The sequence below is a fragment of the Macaca fascicularis genome, chromosome 4, assembly GCF_037993035.2.
Source record: "Macaca fascicularis isolate 582-1 chromosome 4, T2T-MFA8v1.1".
Classification (NCBI taxonomy): Eukaryota; Metazoa; Chordata; class Mammalia; order Primates; family Cercopithecidae; genus Macaca; species Macaca fascicularis.
The window spans coordinates 61101874-61123049 of NC_088378.1; the positions used below are offsets into that span (position 1 = coordinate 61101874).

Consider the following 21176-nt stretch of genomic DNA (forward strand, 5'->3'; position numbering starts at 1 on the left):
ACCAGGCCTGTGTCACTGCGCCAAGTGCTGAAAACAGAGAAAACCCAGACCTAGACCTGCCTCAAGAAGCTCAAAGCCTGTTAAGTTGGATAAAAGGCTATAAAAGACAATGAGATATGAAGACTACCTAAAGAGATGAACAAATAGTTATGAAAGTCCAGGAGAGGGCAAGATACATCTCAAGTGGGGAAGATCAGAATTGGAAGAGGTGACATTTGGATTAACTTAATGCTAGTGTATTTCATCACACAGACACATGGGTGGTGTGTTAACTGTAACAGGATGGATGAGACTTACCTAAGTTAAGACTTAAAATAAGATCTACCCACGAGATAGAAACTGAACTTAGGGAAATGAATCTAGTTCTAGGTTCCCTTTCTTAGAGTGTGGTCCAGGAGTAATTGTATCAGAAAGACTTGGCTACTTGTTAAAAATGTAGATTCCTATGACCAGTTCCCAGGATTTCTGATTTATTGACTGGAGTGAGTGAATGCAAAAAATCTATTTAACTTATGCTGCAGGTGACCACTATCCTGTCTAAATTTGCAAGGATTTGTCAGGCAACTGGTGGTAGTGCAGAAAGCTCAAGTAAGGGACATCCAATATAACAAAAGTAGATGTTCTGACAGGTGGAGGCAGAGCAAGGACAGTGTCAGCGAACCCAGGAGGAGGCAAGATTGCATATCCAAAGAGATCTACAGCAAGGCATCCTGTCCCCTCCATATGGCCCTGGGTATTGGGAGTTCAAGTTTAAGACTTTGTTCCAGGTGAAAATAACTGGAAAGAAAGCCAACTGGAGATAACAAAGTAAATCACACAGTTTTGTGGTGAGAGAGAGTGTGTGTGTGTGTGTGTGTGTGTGTGTGTGTGTGTGTGTGTGTGTTTGAGACAGAGTCTCACTCTGTCACCCAGGCTGGAGTGCAGTGGCGCACTCTCAGCTCACTGCAAACTCCATTTCCTCCGTTCAAGCGACTCTCCCGATTCTCCTACCTCAACCTCCCGAATAGCTAGGATTACAGGTGTGCACTGCCATGCCTGGCTAATTTTTGTATTTTTAGTAGAGACAAGATTTTGCCATGTTGGCCAGGCTGGTCTCAAATTCCTGGCCTCAAGCGATCTGCCCACCTTGGCCTCTCAGAGTGCTGGGATTACAGGCATGTGCCACTATGCCCAGCAATAGCACAGTTTTAAAGTTTTCTAGGCAGTGTGTCAAAAAAAGGACATGGGCACTAAACTAACTTACCCATGATTTAGTTCCTAGGAATGGGGGACAAGATAAAAATGCCAGAATCTAGTTACTAGAAGCAAGACCAGAAGCACATCTTCTTCTGGTTTTAATTCTGGTTCTTTATTATTAGTTTGGTGCAAAAGTAATTGTGGGCTTTGCTATAGAAAGTAAAGGTAAAAACCGCAATTACTTTTGCACCAACCTAAATAGATTCACCTAAGGTTTATAAAAATATGTACTCCTAAGCTTCCCACTGGACTTAGAAAATCAGAATTGTGAAGCGAGAAATGTGAATTTTTATAAGGTCTAGGTAATTCTGGAAATTATTCAGGTTTAAAAAGCAATAAACAAGGACTCCTTTTCTCCATCCACAATCACCACAGCCCCCACCAATCACAGGTCACAAACGGAGCCTGCAGTAGGAATCCTGTGACAGATACTGGAAGAAAACAAGCCTGTGGACCAAGCAGTTAACATAAAAATTTCACGGCAAGAAGAAATGTCAGCTTGCAAGGTCTGTGAGTCTTGCAGCAAACAAGACATTTCCAGTACAGAACATCAGTAAAGTTTGTTGTTGCTGTGGTTTTGTTTTATTACAGTATTTAAAATAGTTCTTCATCATATCACTACTTAAAATAGTAAAAATCCCATTGGCCCTGTCTTAGTGTGTTCCAGTTGCTTCAACAAGATATCATAAACTGAGTGGTTTATAAAGAACAGAAAGGTATTTTTAACAGTTCTGGAAGCTAAGAAGTCCAAGATCAAAGTGCCAGTAGATTTGGTGTCTCCAGACACCCAACCCACATTGGGAAAACCTAATCAGCTAACAAAGGCCCATCTCCTAAGACCATCACCCTGGAGGTTAGGATTTGAGCATCAGAACTTTGAGGGGACACATACAGACCAAAGCAGTCCCATTCTCTTACTCCAGCTCAACAAAAGAATCCCATTTAACGACATCACTGACCCTTCTCCCTGTCTGAATGTTTTTTTCACCTAGTGACTATTGGCAAAGAGCAGTGTTGAATATGATGTTAATTTCAACCAAACAACATTGGTAGCATGTAGAGTATTTGCTCATTCCATAGTCTCATGTCACATCACGCTGTTTTTAAATCAAATTCTGCTTTTAATCTTTAGTTTTAATTTACCTTTCTCTGAAACATAAATGCCATTAATCAAATAGAAGGAAAGTAGGCGCTAGCGGGACAGTAATCTAGCTAAGCTGCAAGCAAGTGAAGCTTTTTTGTAAGGAAAGAGCTGTAGAATCACAAGACAATCTGTATCACAAACCAGCAAATATATGCTAAATAGTGTCTAATTTCACAGAGTGCCACCCAATTGAAATTGTGCCAGGCCACCTGATTCCTTCTTCCACTGGTAAAGACCATCTCATGTGAACCAGCTGCCATGGATGTGGTTCAGAAAGCTGTCCCTGAAAAGAACTCTGGGCCATCTGTGCTTACAGTTCTATTAATAGAATGTTCTCCAAATCATAGACCTTCATCTGCAACCTCACATCAAGACTTTCTCCAACATGAGACCCGAAGAACATCACTCATCAGCATTCTTTGGGATCTATTGGGAAGGCACGATGATTTGAAGGAAAGGGTCAAAGGTGGGGTGGGAGCCAGATGAGACTGAACTCTGAGGCCAGGGGCATTCCTTTTCCCCTTTATCTTGCCAGGGTCAGGCCCGGTGATGACACAATTGTGTGTTGAGTTGTACTGAAGCATTTTGTAAGTGCCAAGCCAGTGGAAGCAGCTTTACAAGGTTATTGCATAATGGAAAAAGACGTCCCCATTATTAAAAGAAGATGAGAAAAGGGAGGTTCATCAGTTCAGTAACTTGCGCACGTTGATACATCCTAGGGCCAAGATTCAGACATGGGTTCTCTGACTCCCCACCTGAATTTGATGGCCTCCACCGTCTCATACATTTTTGTTTTCCATTATTTTTGGTCGTACTTGGGAACTTCGACTTTGATTGTGATTTATTTTTCTTGAACCAACCCTGATGGAGTTTTTTATGACTCTAGAGAAAGGTGAAATGACTAATACAAGGAAGCTGAAGTAGCAATAACATTTCTTAAAATTAATTGTTAAGAAATATAGAGGCTTAAACCACATAGAAATAATAGCAGATGACATGAGACACCAGATGGAGTCCAACTAGGCACACAATGCATGTTTGATAAACTTAAGAGAAATTGTAAAACACACTAAAAGAAAAAAAATGGAAAGAATGTTCATTACGTTTAGATCTTTTTTTAAAAAAAAGCTTTTGCTAAGGCCATCATTTTCTCTTTAAGACCATAGAAAGTTAGTGGCTACCAGAAACACTGCAAAGATAACTAAAGATGTTGATGTGAAACATGGAAGCGGCATCCTCACGCTTAATGTGCTGCTAAGGAAATAAATATAAGTAAACCAAGGCTGACTACATATCCCTTATGTTATTTTCCCACCATGGTTCTAATCTTAAGAACATCAAATATATGAGACATGATGAGTGACAATGACAAAGATACTTTGCAATACAGTCTAAACCCAAGCATATGGCATGTGACATACATAGCTATGTATAGATCCATTTATTGACATGCGTGTATATATATCTATATATCTGTATCTCATATGACATATAATAACATACTGCCAAGAACAAGGGTAGAGGCTTTTAAAATATGTAAAAAAAAAAAAAAAACTAATACAAAAGTTAGAATACAAGTCAAGAGAACAAATAATCTAAGAAAAATGGGAATATAGTTTCTTCAGTCATTTATTAATATGCCAGACAGTGCTAAGTGTTAGAGGTTAAGAATGTGTAACATTTTGTTGACTTCTATATATGCTTACAGTTTAGTAAAGAAGATAAAAATGTGTTAAGCAATGCCTCACACTAGTGGAAGAATTAGAAAAGACTTCCAGGGTGGGTGCAGTGGTTCACGCCTGTAATCCCAGAACTTTGGGAGGCCGAGGCAGGCAGATTACTTGAGGCAAAGAGTTCAAGACCAGCCTGGCTAACATGGTGAAACCCCGTCTCTACTAAAAATACAAAAATTAGCCAGGTGTAATGGCCCATGCCTGTAGTCCCAGCTAGAGTTCAAGAATCACTTGAATCTGGGAGGCAGAGATTGCAGTGATCCGAGATTGCACCACTGCACTCTAGCCTGAGTGACAGAGGGAGACTCTGTCTCAAACAAACAAACAAACAAACAACAACAACAAAAACAGAAATACTTCCAAGAGATTGTAAATGAACATGTAAAGTAGAACATTAGACCAATGAGAATTCTAGAAGGATATTTCAAAAAGTTTAAAAAGCCCAAAAACAAAAAGGAGAAAATAAATGATTTAAACGTCTCTTTTTAAATGTAAGGCAAAGGCGATAAAGCTGTTCCTGCAACCAAATTTCTGTTTAGTAGCTCTGTGTTGTTACCACAACATGCCAATGAGAACTCTGTTTCCAGTGAGGAAAACCTTTCCTATGACCCTCTAGAATAGCAAACTCAGTGCCAATGGGGTAATTACAGAGTTATTTTATGGTTTCCTGTGTTTTGTCTGTTTGTCAATATTAATGCTAAGGACTGCCGAGACCAGCTCAGTCAGGGAGACCCTAACCCAGCGGCGCTAGAGGAATTAATGACACACACACAGAAATATAGAGGTGTGAAGTGGGAAATCAGGGGTCTCACAGCCTTCAGAGCTGAGAGACCTGAACAGAGATTTACCCACGTATTTATTAACAGCAAGCCAGTCATTAGCATTGTTTCTACAGATACTTGATTAAAGTGTCCCTTATGGGAAACGGGATTAACTAAAGTATCCCAATGGGAAATGAACAGACAGTTGAGATAAAGGATTAGGTTGGGCTAGTTAAGTGCAGCAGGAGCATGTCCTTAGGGCACAAATCGCTCATGCTTGTTTGTGGCTTAAGAATGCCTTTAAGCGAGTTTTCCCCGCCCGCGCCGGCCAGGTGTTCCTTGCTCTCATTCCGATAAACTCACAACCTTCCAGGGTGGGCATTATGGCCATCATGAACATGTCACAGTGCTGCAGACATTTTGCTTATGGCCAGTTTTGGGGCCAGTTTATGGCTAGATTTTGGGGGGCCTCTTCCCAACAAAGGACATTAATTGAGATACATGCTTCTAATTCCTCTTACTTGTATAGAAGTACTGTAGATTAGAGAAAGGATTTCCAAAACTGGGGAAAAAAGAGAGTCCCTAAAAAGGCAGCACCATAAAGAATTGTAAAAGAGGAGAGTCATGTCCTCAAATGTTAAAAGAAGACTTAAGGATAAGCCAAGGAAATTCTCACCTTTAAAGAAAAATGAGACATTATGTCAATGATTATGAGGAGATGGGGGAAAGAGAGAAATGCCTCAGAATTATCTGGAGGGTTTTATAAAACCACACCATACATTACACACGTGCATAAACACACACACACACACACACACATCCCTGTAGGATCTAATGTGCTTACAACAGTGGCATGATCTCATGATTCAGAACCAGGGCCATGATGAACCACTATCATTGGGGGAATATGTCTTATCCCTCAGATGTGCTGGAGATGATAAAGTTGTTTAAAAAATCAGAGTGCAAGTAGCAGAAGAACTAAGGCAAAAGGAGATGCCTTGTGAAATACATTAACAATAACAGTTAAAGCAAGAGAATCAACTACCACCAACGGAAGAGTAGGGTACCCTGGTACTTGCCTCACTGAAAATCATCTAGAGCCAATTTAAAAGGAAAGCACAAACAACCCTCCAAAACAAATCCAGTATGATTATTTTGTGAAGGGTAAAAACAGTCCCCAAATTATAGAAATGATACATTTTTTTAATTCAACAAAAGACACAATCAGGAAAAAAAGATAGAACAGAGTTATAAGGTAAACTTTTAATATCATGTACTTATGAGACACTAAAATATGCAATCTGTTTTCTTTATTGCTGTAGAAAGTAGTATGTATATTACTTTATAGTAGAGTTCTACAACTAGAAATTTTATAATTGAACTAGGTATTATTTATTACAAATAAATGTTACTATTTTTTATTTGAGTTTGGTTATTTTTAGTTAGAAACTGCCTATAGTTTAACCCTGATAATAGGGTTAAATTGTTACTTACAAATATAATAAACTAAAGGAGCTTTTTCATTCTAGCATGCCTATATTGTGGGCTTATGTTTTTACCCTCTGCAATATTCCAACCTTGTCTTTAAAGGAAAATGAGACATTATATCAATGATTATGGGGAGGTGGTGGAAAGAGAGAAATGCCTTAGAATCATCTGGGTGATTTTACAAAACCACACCACACAGGGACACACACGTGAGCAAGTGTGCACACACGCATGCATATGCACACACACAGACGTAGAGGTCCTATTTCATCAAAGTAAAAATAAGTTGAATGTTAATACTCTATATCAGAAAAAAATACCAAAAGTTTAATGAAGAGCTTACTCCCCTTTTGTTTTAATTTACTGAAATCATCTATATATCTTTTTTGTAATTGTCAACATTATTTTGTATTTTATCTTTCCAACTACGGTTTTCTTGTTGCTCCTTGAAGAAATTATTTTGGGGAATATGAAGCTTCATGTTTACAGATTTGCAGATCCTTTGGTAACACAAGAGGATGACAGAACTGCCTCAAGTTATCTTCTGAGCTGGCAGACTTCTCAAATTTGCACAGACACAACCTTTAGTGACCTTTGGAGTTCTGAAACTACATGAATCATCATTAAAGGAAAATTGAGCCAAAGCCACTGGGAAGTTCATTTCTCAGAGAATTAAGTTCATTTTGTTTCATACATAAGCAGTGAAGGTATATATAGATCCATGTCATTTTTCAGGTCAAGTAAAACTTTCCTGTGATTCAGAAGTTATAGTAAATACATGATGTTTTTTGAAACTCTATGTAGCTAATAAAGACAAAGAGAACAGCTAATTCGAAATTGCCTGCACAAGAAAATTAAAGTTTCCAAAATCTATTATAATTTTGTCACTCTAAGTGAAGACTCATGTGACATATTGGACTCCCTTACAGAAGACTACTTCAGGATTATCTTTCTGTAATTACTACTTTCACTTCATTAATAACCATAATGCCTTTTCCTATATGCATCTGTCCATCAGCAAGTGAAGACAGGAATTGCCTGACCTTGCAAGAAAAATAAACTGCTCAATGCAAATCATAATGAAGTTGGTAAAACAGTTTGGCTTTAGGGAGATGAAGATGATATATTTTGGGGAAAAAAGTCTCTTATTACTAAGGTATATTTTATCCCCATATAAAGTAGCAAAATAATATTATTTGTTCATAAACAAAAAGGAGTGATCTAAAGGTTTTCCCAAGTTATAGGTTGGTGCAAAAAGTAATTGCAGTTTTACCATCAACTGCAATTACTTTTTGCACCAACCTAATATTAACACATCAACAGATATAGCATATCAGATCTGAATTTAAAGGGTCAGTTTATAAATCGTATATAGTTCTCTCCGGATACAAAATGGATTCCAGCACTCTGCAGGCCTGAGCCTCTGCTCCTGTGACTATCATACCGCCTCTATCCCCACTGCTGCCACCTTGAGAGAGATCGTGCACCTGCAAACCGGTCAGTTTGGCAACTAGTTCTACCATAGCAACCTGCAGCTGGAGTGCATCAGTGTTTACTACAATGAGACCACCAGTGGCAAGTATGTGCCCCACGCTGAGCTCACGGATCTGGAGCCCAGCACCGTGGACTCTCGTGTGCTCAGGCTCCTTCAGGCAGATCTTACGGCTGGACAACTTCATCTTCCATCACAGTGGTGCCGGAAACAACTGGGCCAATGGGCACTACACAGAAGGTGCGGAGCTGGTGGATTCGGTGCTGGACATTGTGAGGAGGGAGGCTGAGAGCTGTGACTGCCTGCAGGGTTTCCAGCTGACCCACTCCCTGGGAGCAGGGACTGGGCCTGAGAGGGGTACCCTTCTCATCAGCAAGATCCCAGAGAAGTATCCAGACAGGATCTTGAACATGTTCAGTGTGGCGCCCTTGCGCAAGGTGTCAGATATGGGGGTGGAGCCCTAAAACATCACCTTCTTAGTCCACCAACTGGTAGAAAACACAGCTATGACCTATTGCATTGATAATGAAACTCTCCATAACATCTGCTTCTGAACCCTAAAGCTAACCACACTCACCTATGGTGACCCGAACTACCTGATGTCTGCTACCATAAGTGGGATCACTACCTGCCTAAGCTTCCCCACTCAGCTCAATGCTGACCTGCAGAAACCAGCTAAGTACATGGTCCCATTCCCTACCTGCACTTCTTTATGCCTGGCTTCACCCTACTGACCATCCACGGCAGCCAGCAGTACCAGGCCCTGACAGTGCCTGAGCTTACCCAGCAGATGTTTGATGCCAAGAACATGATGGCTCCCTGAGACCCCTGCCTAAAGGTGGCCACGGTGTTCACGGACTACATGTCCATGAAGAAGTTGGATGAGCAAATGCTTAATGCCCAAAACAAGAACGGCAGCTACTTTGTTGAGTGAATCCCCAACCATGTAAAAACATTTGTCTGTGACATCCCACTTTTGGGGCTATAAATGTCTGCCACCTTCATCAGCAACAGCAAGGCCATCCAGGAGCTGTTCAAGCACATCTCTGAGTAGTTCACGGCCATGTTTCAGTGCAAAGCCTTTCTGCACTGGCACATGGGCAAGAGCATGGACTAGATGAAGTTCACCAAGGCCGAGAGCAACATGAACAACTTGGTGTCCCAATATCAGTAATACCAGGACATCTCAGCCATGGAGGAGAGAAAGGTTGAGAAAGAGGCCAAGAGGAAGGTGGCCTAGAGCCTTCAGACATGGACACTGGGTAAAGTGGGGAAGCAGTGGGAACTCTATTTACTCACAATCTTTTCTCTCTGGGTCTCTCTGTGTGTGCACTTGGAGTTCTTCCTGACTTTATATCACACACTGTACAGACACCACCATTAAAAGCATTTTCATAGTGAAAAGAAAGTGCATCTCCCAAGAACCATCTCAAATTCATTTCTGTTGGCCCGGCACAGTGACTCACACCTGTGATCCCAGCACTTTGGGAGTCCAAGGCAGGCGGATTACCTGAGGTCATGAGTTCAAGACCAGCTTAGTCAACATGGTGAAACCCCTTCTCTACTAAAAATACAAAAAAATTAGCCAGGCATGGTGGTGCATGCCTGTAGTCCCAGCTACTTGGGAGGCTGAAGCAGGAGAATCTCTTGAACCCAAGAGGTGCAGGTTGCAGTGAGCAGAGATCATGTCACTATACTCTAGCCTGGGCAACAAGAGCAAACCTCTATCTCAAAAACAAACAAACGAACAAACAAACAAAAAACAGTTAATCATTCATCCCTGTGAAGCTTTGCAATTTCAAAACATCCTCGGCATTTTCAGGGGGCTTTCTCTCCTGAGCCTCTGGGATGCATCTCAATCAATTTGATTGCATTTAGTTTGTAGAATGGGTAAATTTGGAAAATATGTCAATATCCTAAAACACTGAAAATCCTAAATCCTTGAGGGTGAAAGTTCTTACCACTTCAAACGTAATAGTGTAGGACCTGGATATAGTAGGTGATCAATATTTTAAAAAAATCAAAATAGAGATCTTTAACCTGCCTAGTTAGCTGTATTCCTATGTAAATTATTTTGAATGTGTGGCTATTGTTAATAAGATTGCATTCTTGATTTGGCACTCATCCTGAATGTTGTTGGTGCATGGAAATGCTACTGTTTTCTGTACTTTGGCTTTTTGTATCCCGAAACTTTGCTGAAGTTATTTATTAGATGTAAGAGTTTATGTGCAGAGACTCATTAGGGGTTTTCTAGGTATAAAATCATGCTGTCTGCAGAGATAGTTTGACTTCCTCTCTTTCTATTTGGATGCTTTTTATTTCTTTCTTTTGTCAAATTGCTCTGACTAGGCCTTCCAATACTACATTGAATAAGAGTGGTGAGAATAGGCATCCTTGTCTTATTCCAGTTTCAAAAGGAATGCTTCCAGCTTTTGCCTGTTCAGTATAATGTTGGCTGTGGGTTTGTTACAGATGGCTCTTATTATTTTGAAGTATGTTCCTTAAATGCCTAGTTTGTTGAAGGTTTTTAACATGAAGGGATGTTAAATTTTATCAAAAGCCTTTTCTTCATCAATTGAGATGATCATGTGGTTTTTGTTTTTAGTTCTGTTTATGTTATAAATCACATTTATTGATTTGCATATGTTGAACCAATCTTGCAACCCAGGGATAATGCCTACTTGATTGTGGTTAATTAGGTTTTTTGATATGCTGCTGGATTCAGTTTGCTAGTATTTTCTGGAGGATTTTTGCATCTATGTTCATCAACGATATTGGACTGAAGTTTTCTTTTTTGGTTGTGTCTTGGCCAGATTTTGGTATCAGAATGATGTTCATCTCATGGAATGAATTAAGGAGGAGAAATCAGAGATGACACAAACCAACAGAAAAACATTCCATGCTCATGGACAGGAAGAATCAATATTAAAATGGCCATACTGCCCAAAGCAATTTGCATATTCAATGTTATTTCTATCAAACTACCAATGACATTCTTCAGAGAATCAGAAAAAAAAAAAAACTTCTAAAATTCATATGGAAATAAAAAAGAGCCCAAATAGCCAAAGCAATCCTAAACAAAAAGAACAAAGCTGGAGGCATCACATTACCTGACTTCAAACTATACTACAAAGCTACGCTAACCCAAACAGCATTGTACTGGTACAAAAACAGACACACAGACCAGTGAAACAGAATAGAGAGCCCAGAAATAAAGCCATACACCTACAACCATCTGATCTTCAACAAAATCAACAAAAACAAGCAATGAGGAAAGGACTCTCTATTCAATAAATGGTGCTGGAATAACTTGGTTAGCCATAGACAGAGGGTTAAAACTGGACCCCTTCCTTACACCATGCCCAAAAAATCAATTCAAGATGGATTAAGACTTAAATGTAAAACCTAAAACTATAAAAATCCTTGAAGGAAACCTAGGCAATACCATTGTGGACATAGGCTCTAGCAAACATTTCATGAGGAAGACACCAAAAGGAATCACAACAAAACAAAAATTGACAAGTGGAACCTAATTAAACTAACAAGATTCTGCACAGCAATAGATACCATCAGTAGGGTAGACAGACAACTTACAGAATGAGAAAAAATATTTGCAAACTATGCATCTGACAAAGGTCTAATATGCAGAATCTACAAGGAACTTGAACAAATTAATAAGCAAAAAACAAACAATAGCATTTAAAAGTGGGCAAAGGACATGAATAGTCATTTTTCAAAAGAAGACATACACGTATCCAACAAGCCTATGAAAAAAATGCTCAACATCACTAATCATTAGAGAAAGGCGAATCAAAACCACAATGAGATATCATCTCACACCAGTCAGAATGATTATAACTAAAAGGTCAAAAAAAGAAGAGATGTCAGTGAGGTTGCAGAGAAAAGGGAATGTTTATACACTACTTGTGGGAAGGTAAATTAATTCACCTACTGTGGAAAGCAGTTTGGTGATTTCTCAAACAACATGATATAGAACTACTTTCTGATCCATCAATCCCATTATTAGGTGTATACAGAAAGGAATATAAATTATTCTGCCATAAAGACAGACGCACGCATATGTTCATCACAGTAGTATTCACAATAGCAAAGACATAGGACCAACCTAATTGCCCAGCAATGGTAGACTGGATAAAGCAAATGTGATACATATACACCATGGAATACTATACAGCTATAAAAAGGAATGAGATTATGTCCTTTGCAGCAACATCAATGGAGTCGAAGGCTGTTATCCTAAGTGAACTAATGCAGGAACAGAAAACTAAGTACTGCATGTTCTCATTTATAAGTGAGAGCTAAACATTGAGAACACATGGATATTAAAGAAGGGAACAAGAGACACTGGGGCCTACTTGAGGGTGGAGGGTTGCAGGAGGGTGAGTTTTGAAAAATCTACCTGTTGGGTACCATGCTGAATACCTGGATGATGAAATAATCTGTATATGAAACCCACGTGACATGCAATTTACCTATAAAACAAACCTGCACATGTACCCCTGAAACTAAAATAAAAGTTTTAAAAATATAATAAAAGTTGCAAATAAATAATAATTTAAATATTTTTAAAATAAATAAAAGTATACTAAATGTACAACTTAGCATTAGATACAATTGCTTTATCTTTAAGTAACATCCACTAATGATGAAGTTGAAGTTTAAAAATTTTTAATTTAGAAAATTATTCCAATCAATTATTTACTGAATAAAATAGGATTTTATAAGAATTCTTTATTATTAATTTTTCTATCAGTGTTCAAATAAAGTAAAAGTCATACTCCTCATGGAAATGCCATTAAGAAGCTTCTTAGAAGTTTGGATTCCTGAGTTACATCTTCCATAGACTTCCCAGAATCCACATGACAAAAATGTACACTCCATTGGTACCATTTGAATTAATAGAACATTGTGCTGGAATTGAGTTGAAAAGCACATTCTTAACTTCCCTATTTCAATTATGTTAAAATAAAAAAAAAGAAATGAAAAGAAAACAAAAGAAAAGAGAAGAAAAGAAAAGAAAGGCTTCCTAGAACATCATGGACTGTGGAATAAAATTCAAAGAACTCTTTCATTCACTACAATGTAAATTATATTATGGTTCCTTTCCCAAAGCTGACCCTTGCTTATGACGTGTTCTGTATTCATAATGTTTGTATTCTTGAGACTGTCACCTGATAACTTTTGCATGAGTTGTTTGCACCAAGTACCACGACAAAAGCATTTTCATTGTCTTTTTGTTAAAAAACGGATACACAGGAAATAAATCAAGCAAATCATTACATTATCATCATCAGTCCAAATTATTCATATGTGTATGGAATAAAGTCTTTTATTATTCCAAATATTTTATAAATGTTTAATTTTGAATAGTAAAAAATAGAATATTTCCAACTTATTAATTCATTCTCATTCTTTCCTTCTGACTAGGCTTAAGAAAACAGAAAAGCAATTTTCTTACCCTACTTCAAAGAGTCCCATGAGACTCATTTCCCCAAAAAAACTCCCAAATTATAATTAAACCTATAGGTAACAGAAATAAAGATGAAGTTTGTGAGACAAATAATAGCCAAGCCTATGATATAACAAAAAGTTATCTATTCTCAGAAAACTCTTAGTAAATGAATTTTTCTGTTTGTGAGATATCAGTCTAGACTATAATTCTATTTAGAAAGAGGCTTGGGATTTCACCTCAATGAATGTACTAGTTAGATATCAGGTAATACAATAGAAATTATTAAACCAGGGCCGCTGGAGACAACAAATATACCTTTGTAAGGATTTCCTACTTGGTAATGAAGGTAAGAATGTCAGAGTTGTTCAAGGAAAGTTACAATCCACAATCTCTGTTCTCTTTCTAGCAAATATATATTACAATATATATATATTTCTTAATATATATTATAAGAGATATATTTACTACATGTATTTGTATATATAGTAAGAAATAATGGTAAATAAAAGGAAGACAAAGCTAATGAAGGAAAGATTCTTTCACCTTATTGGATTTGCACAGTCTTCGTGCAGGGCTGAAACTGCTAGATATGTGTTGCTTATTAAGAAACTAATGTCTGAAATTGATGCACTTGTTTAATTTTAGAGTTTTCCATGTACTACTTTAACACATCTCAGAAAAGGGACTATAAATCCTAATTCAACAGTATTATTATAGTAAACATCATATTTAGAAGTCATTCTGTGGGAGTTATGCAAAGCCATGTCTCCATTAACACTCCCTTTGTTTCCTCCATTGCCATATGGAAGGACAGAATAGATACCAACACAATCTTAGGTTAAAAAGAATATCTCTCTAGGAAAGAACGCTAAAGAGGGTTGGTGGGGGAATGAAATTACCAAAGGGGCATCTGATTAAATGAAAGAAGCCAGGGCAGACAGAAGCACAGAGGGTAATAGCTATTTTGATCCAGTGAGTATTGACCACAAAGAAAAAAAAAAAAAAAAGGATCTACAGTGTCACAATTACTCCTCTCTGACAAAGTCTTAACGTTTCTAGGTCGCCACGTACCGAGTTTTATCAAAGTGACTTTCAGATGTCACATAACTATATAATTTATCTTTTGACTGAAGTTAATCACATAAACTAGGAGGTCTTTGAAGACCAGATTGACCCTGATCTGGATGTATTCATTCTTTACAGCTTGTTCAATGAGGAAACTATTTCAGTCTTAGGCAGTCTTAAAAATAACAGAAAGAACATTTTCACAAGAACCTATACATTAGGTAGGGGAGAAATAACCATTTTCAAACAGCTTTTCTTTCCTCCACTTGATTACACTCATTATGTTTTGACGTTAGACTTTCAAGCTGGTCAACATTTATGGAGACAAGAAAAAAAGGGGTTACAGTGACTGGCCACAAACACCACACTCTGATTGGAAAGGAAGAATAATGTTCAAGAATATGGTGAAATTAGCACACCTAGAGTACTAGGAATATCCAACTTCAGCCTGGAGGTTCACAAGAAAGATTTTCCTGGGCGACAAGATGTCAAGGGAAGCACCTCACCTGACTACAGCAAACAATGACATTGGAAAAGTTATCTCCTGCATAATCAGGAGAAATAAATGAATCAATCACTTTTAAAACAGGTTTTTCCTTTTCTACTATCATCTATGTATCATTAATGATTAGCTCAAATTACTGAGTTTAAGTTGAGTAACATTTAGATGAACTTATATGAACTATAGTATATTCAGTTACAATTATTCACTTACTCTCCTTAGCTTGTGTTTATCTTCCCAAATCTCACTTATGATCAGATATGTTTAATTATTTATGAATAAACTGTGTAGTTTTTAATTTTAAAATATTTTGTCAGTTATACATGCACATATTCAGTCAAACAGTTCTACAAAGTCATACATATTTAATGAGTCAAATAGTTGTACTTGACTTACTAAGAAAAACATGGCTTCCTTCCACACCTCTTGCCTCCATTCCATCCTCCAGGCAACCATTTTAACTCTTTTAGTTCTTTATCTCTATATAACCTACTTAGACTGCCACACTCTGAATTTTCAGTTTTAGGCATCATCTATGGACTTGGCAGTACGGAAACAGAGACTTACTTCTTTTTCTCTACCCCTACCAAACCCATAAGCACCCTCATTTCTCCATTTCCCCAGTATTGTTACATCATCTTTGTGGTTTTATATTCAATACTAAGCCACACAGTATACAATGATGATTTGTATAATTGTTTTCTCCTGGCAGTCTTGCATTACTTGTTTCCTTTGTTTATTATGTTACTAATTCGTCTCCCACATGCTCCTTATTTGTATAACTCTTTTCTCATTAAGTTGAAACCTGTTACATAGATTCTATTAATTTTATCCATCGGAGGCAACTTCCCAAAGTCTCCTGACCTGGTCCAACATGGACTGCCTGGCTGCTGGGTGCTGCATGGGTCATCAACCTGAGAGCTTCCTGACCACAATCATAGGTCTCCCACATGTCTCCCTGCATGTCTCTTGTGTATTTTATGTCTGTTTTGCCCCCTTCAGATGTCCTCCCATTTTAGTGGAATCCATTTTCCAGTAGATTCCTGGTAAAGAACGATGGACTTTGTTTCATCATCTTGCTTCCAATGTTGCTAATGAGAAATTCAATTACATTTTGTTTCTTGATCCTTTTAAGCTACGTTTTTCAATTTTGGAAGTGGTTAGAATCTTCTTATTCCAAATATTCTGAAATCTCTCAATAATATACAATGTGGATTTTGTTTTCATTTATTTTTCACAGCACCTCTTGTGAACATCTTCAGTATGGAAACATAGGTCATTCAGCAGGAAATTATTTTTTGACAATTTTCTCCCTTTTGTTTTCCTCATTTTTTCTTTTTAGTTTTCTAGTATATGGATGTTGGTCCTACCATACAAATCCTCTAGGTTTCTTATCCTCTTGCTCCTAGTTTTTATATCTGCCTTTTAATCTATTTTGTAGGATATTTTACGCTTTGAATGTTTTACTCATTTTTTAATTTCTGCATTACATATTTAATTCCCATGAGCTCTTTCTTATTCCCTGACTGCTTTTTGTACAGTACTGTGTTCTTGTTTCAGGGATACTATTACATTTCTTTTTGTTTCTTCACTCTCTTTCTCTGTATTTTTTTAAATTGTTTTTGTTTTTGTTGGGTTTTGATTAGTGGTTTTATTATATTGTTTCACATAGAAGGTTTCTTAAGATGACTGTTGAGTCTGAACTGTCAAGTCATAGATACAAGCAGAACAAAAAGAGCTGATGGAGTTTTGCACGAGAATGGAGCTTTCCACCTGTAGGCTTCCCATAGGAGCTCTATACTGTAGGGAAGGCAGATCTTGAGAGGAATCATCAGTCTTTGCAAGACAACTACTTCACAGGAAACCATCACAGTGTCTACAAGCTAAGGGACACTAACTTCCAGGAGAGAACAGTGTTATTTTATAGGCCCAGGAGTCTTGGCAGAATTTATGATTCAATTTTCCCAGCTTCCTAAAAATCCATTCAAATGTTACCTGATTTTCCATGATCCCACTCCTTCTCAATCATTATCCTAACTTTAACCTAAGAGACTCTGTGAGAGTAAAGATTGAATTTGTTTTATTGTTCAGCCAAGTGAAGGATTAGACTTTGGATTTGGTTTCCAGAAACTTGATCCTGTAATTATAGAAAATAAGGTTTCTTTTAGGGCAGTTACAGAAGCTCTGACCTTTTACTTATGCCTTGATCCTGAACTTAAATTTTCTTTCTCCAAGTTGGTTCCTCTTAGAAACCACCTACAAAACATTATATTTCTTATGTCCACTAAAAAGTTATATGGAAGTACCTAGTCAACCAAAATCTTGTCTTCTATAGACATTTGATTACAGATGACTCTGAATTATAATTGAAGTAAGTCTTTTTCCACCACATACCATGAAATACCATGTTTGCTTTGATATTGGCAATGAGGTCATTTTAACCAATCAGATCAAGAACCAATTCCAGATTCCCATTGTTAAGTTTCTGCTCCCCTGGAACCTCTAGTAATATCAATGGGGAATTAATAAAAAAACAGAACTACTATGAGCATTTTGAAATAAGGGATTTATTATAGCAATAAAATCTTATACAATTTTTTATTAAAACCTAGGAAGTAAAGGTCTTAAGGGAGCATTGGAGAATTAGGGAGAGGCCACTAGCCAGCCCTCCTAAAATATTGGTAGGCATAGGTAAGTCAGAGTCTACAAGGAAATATGTCAAAATAAGCACATCCCGTTGCCACAGCGAGACTGCACAGATAGAGCTGGTGAGAAAGTCCATGGAAAGTGACTGATTCTGTGTTGGGTGGTGATCTGGGTTACCCTTTCTACCCAGAGCTAGCAGAAGAAAAACTGGACTTGGAGAGGGAAAGAACCAGGACAAGATGGAATTTGTGGGTACCTCTGCATCTGTCTTTCACCACAACTACAATGTTGACCCTCAGAAAGCAATGGTTGTTGCGTCACTTCTGCCTGAAAAATCCTGTAAAACATTTTCATTTGGCCAACTCTAGCCTGAAACTGTACAGAGAGGAGGATTCTGGGTGTTGTAGTTCCAGCTTATCCAAACTGACACCATACAGAATCTATTACAAGTAATGTGTTAAATAACTGACTTGGCAGAAACTGATTATTAAATGAAGAACTATGTTTTCCATACAAAATCCCTAAATGTATGATACTACTAATCCCATCTCTTGTTTATATGGTCCCTCTACACTTTGATCTTTCTCTTTTTACATCTGTATTCTGAAACTTCTCAATTTGTTAATGCTGGAATGACAAAAAATAAAATCTTATACTTTTAAAACTTCACCAATAAGTCATCTGAAGATCAGATAATGTGAAACCCAAAATTAGTAGTTAAAATAAAATTAATGTATTTTTTAGTTTTTCTTTACACTTTGCAGAATTAAGCAAAAATCGATATTGGGGAACTCTTATTTTAGTTTTTAATTCACTTCAAGTAGAAGAAATATCATTTCACCTTTTTTGTTGTGTTTATTTGGTAATGAGTTTTCTGTACTACTTTGATAACTCTTCCAAGGTCTTTTTTTATTTTTTTATTATTTATTTATTTATTTATTAGACTGAGTCTCACTCTGTCACCCAGGCTGGAGTGCCGTGGCATGACCTTGGCTCACTGCAACCTCCTCCTCCCAGGTTCAAGCGATTCTTGTACCTCAGCCTCCCAAGTAGCTGGGATTACAGGTAGCCGCCACCACGCCCAGCTAATTTTTTGTGTATATTTAGTAGAGACAGGGTTTCACCATGTTGGCCAGGCTGGTCTTGAACTCCTGACTTCAGGTGATCCGCCCACCTCAGCCTCTGAAAGTGCTGGGATTACAGGCGTGAGCCACCACACTCGGCCTCTTCCAAGGTCTTAGTGTTTTGTTCATCTTTTTTCTTTAACCTTTTATAATAATTTGTGCACAGTAGTTAATAAAAAAAGAATTGCAGTGAAATAGTAAAATAAAAATCCTGATATATAGTAATGTCAAATGAAAACATTCAACTAATATTGATTTATGTAATGAACACGCATGTAAAAAGCACATAGAAGGTTATTATTATAGTAATTAATAATCTGAATGCATATAATTGAATGTAAGTTTGGAGAAGACAGAAACAAAAGAGAGGCAAATTATCCTAGAAAATACCTACTCTGAACTAGGGCCATTCATATCTTCCCACAAAAAGCTATTTTATTTCCTATCTGAAAAAGATAAATGTCTTTAGCGACACGCAATAAAACCAAGGTCATTTCTGAAATGTGGGACTAGCTTAAAAGTAAATTTTGTGAAGTGATCCTGGAAGAAGAATTTAAACAGGTTAGAGGAAAGGTGAACTCAATTAATTCGATCTTCTTTCAAGTGGAATGCTTCAGGAGATCATAGAGAAAGCAGATGGATGGATGACTGTAAAGAAATAACAGGAAAGATTACAAGGGCTTTTGCTTCATGCTTATTTATGATATTTATTTTAAAGACCTGTAAACATTCATATTTATATGAACTTACATGTGGATCTTATGGGTTTATAGAACTGATAAAGACAATGTTAGAGTTAATATTACAAATCCATTTAAACTGTGATTTTCTCAAATTTTAATAAAATCCTATATACTAGCTTACTTCAAATTGCCAAACAGAATTTAAATTTCTTCCTACTAATGTTGCAATAGCATTATTCTGAAAACCTTTTTACTTGATTTAAATTGTTTCTTTTCCATTGGCTTCATTATTTTCTATGTTTTACCCATGATAATACTAAAAGGGACAAATTGGCCTACTAGTTTTCTCACTACTCCCCCGTTCAACAATTTCTCTACAAAAAAGGTTTCTGAAGACAATATAATTATTTAGCTAATTGTGTTCTGTTATAAAGTCATCAAGATATTTTTATAAGTTGGAATCAAATGCTAATATTTTCTGTTCTGGACAAACAAATGTTGCACATGTAGGGTGGGAAATGGGATCTCCGTTTATAATCCCTAAATGGCTTAATATTAAACTTTCTGAGTATTATTATTAGTTAATTTGTTCCAATTAGTTTTTTCTTAAGGAAAATAAAATATAGAACTATCAGACATAAGAAACATAATAGAATTCCTTCAGCATCGGTTGCTGTACTCCCTAAGTTACCATTTGAAATATCAGTTAAAAGCCATGATAGATGACATTTTTTGATAACTGACTCTTTAATCCATTTTTGACAAAATTAAAATGAAATTAGTTTTTAAGTTGTAAGTGACCATTAAACTATTAATTCGGCTCGACAGAGATTTAGCTTGGTTTATTATTATGTAGTGTTTTTGTTACAGTTATTAACCTTGGGAACAAGGACTTTCATTGAACTTGTTTGCTGTTATATACTAAGAGCCTATAGTTATGCCTGTTCCAGATTCATCACTCAATGAGTAGTTGTGGAAGGATGAAAGAAAGGAAGAAAGGAATTTCCCTTTTACTCAGATTTTTCTCAGAATATAATGAACTCTCATCAACATGAAAGACTTACACATTTGTAGAGTGCTATTATGTTTATTAATGTATTTTCACATGTACTATTGAAATACAATTTCATAGTAACTTTGATTATAGAATAGGCAGTTTTATTTCCATTTATTTATTTTTAATAAATGTTATTCTAGATTTATTTTTAATAAACTGTTACTGTTGATTCAGAGTTATATGGGCAAATTTGTTATATAGGTAAATTGCATGCCACAGAGGTTTAGTGTACACATCATTTTGCCACCCGGGTAATAAGCATAGTACCAATAGTTAGTCTTTTGACCCTTGCCTTCCTTCATCCCTCTACCCTCAAGTAGGCCCTGGTGTCTGTTGTTCCCTTCTTTGTGTCCATATGTACTCAAGGTTTAGCTCCCACGTGTAAGTGAGAACATGTGATATTTGATTTACCATTCCTGTGTTGGTTCACTGAGGATAATGGCCTCCAGCTCCATCCATGTTGCTGCAAAGTATATGATCTTATTCTTTTTTATTGTTTAGTATTCCATAGTGTATATGTGCCACATCTTCTTTATCCAGTCTACTGATGGGCATTCAGGTTGATTCCATGTCTTTGCTATTGTGAAGAGTGCTGCAATGAACATACAAGTGCATCTATCTTTATGGTAGAATGATTTACATTCCTTTGGATGCATACCCAATAATGGGATTGCTGGGTTCATGGTGATTCTGCTTTGAGTTATTTGAGAAGTCTCCAAACTATTTTCCACAGTAGTGAAACTTATTTACATTTTCACCAGCAGAGTAGAAG

At 37.0% G+C, this 21176-nt stretch overlaps 1 pseudogene; it reads left to right on the forward strand.

The window, feature by feature from the left end:
* The first annotated feature begins 2638 nt into the window (after nt 1-2638).
* LOC102144425 (tubulin beta-4B chain pseudogene) lies at nt 2639-8788 on the forward strand (annotated as a pseudogene).
* The last annotated feature ends 12388 nt before the right edge of the window (nt 8789-21176 follow it).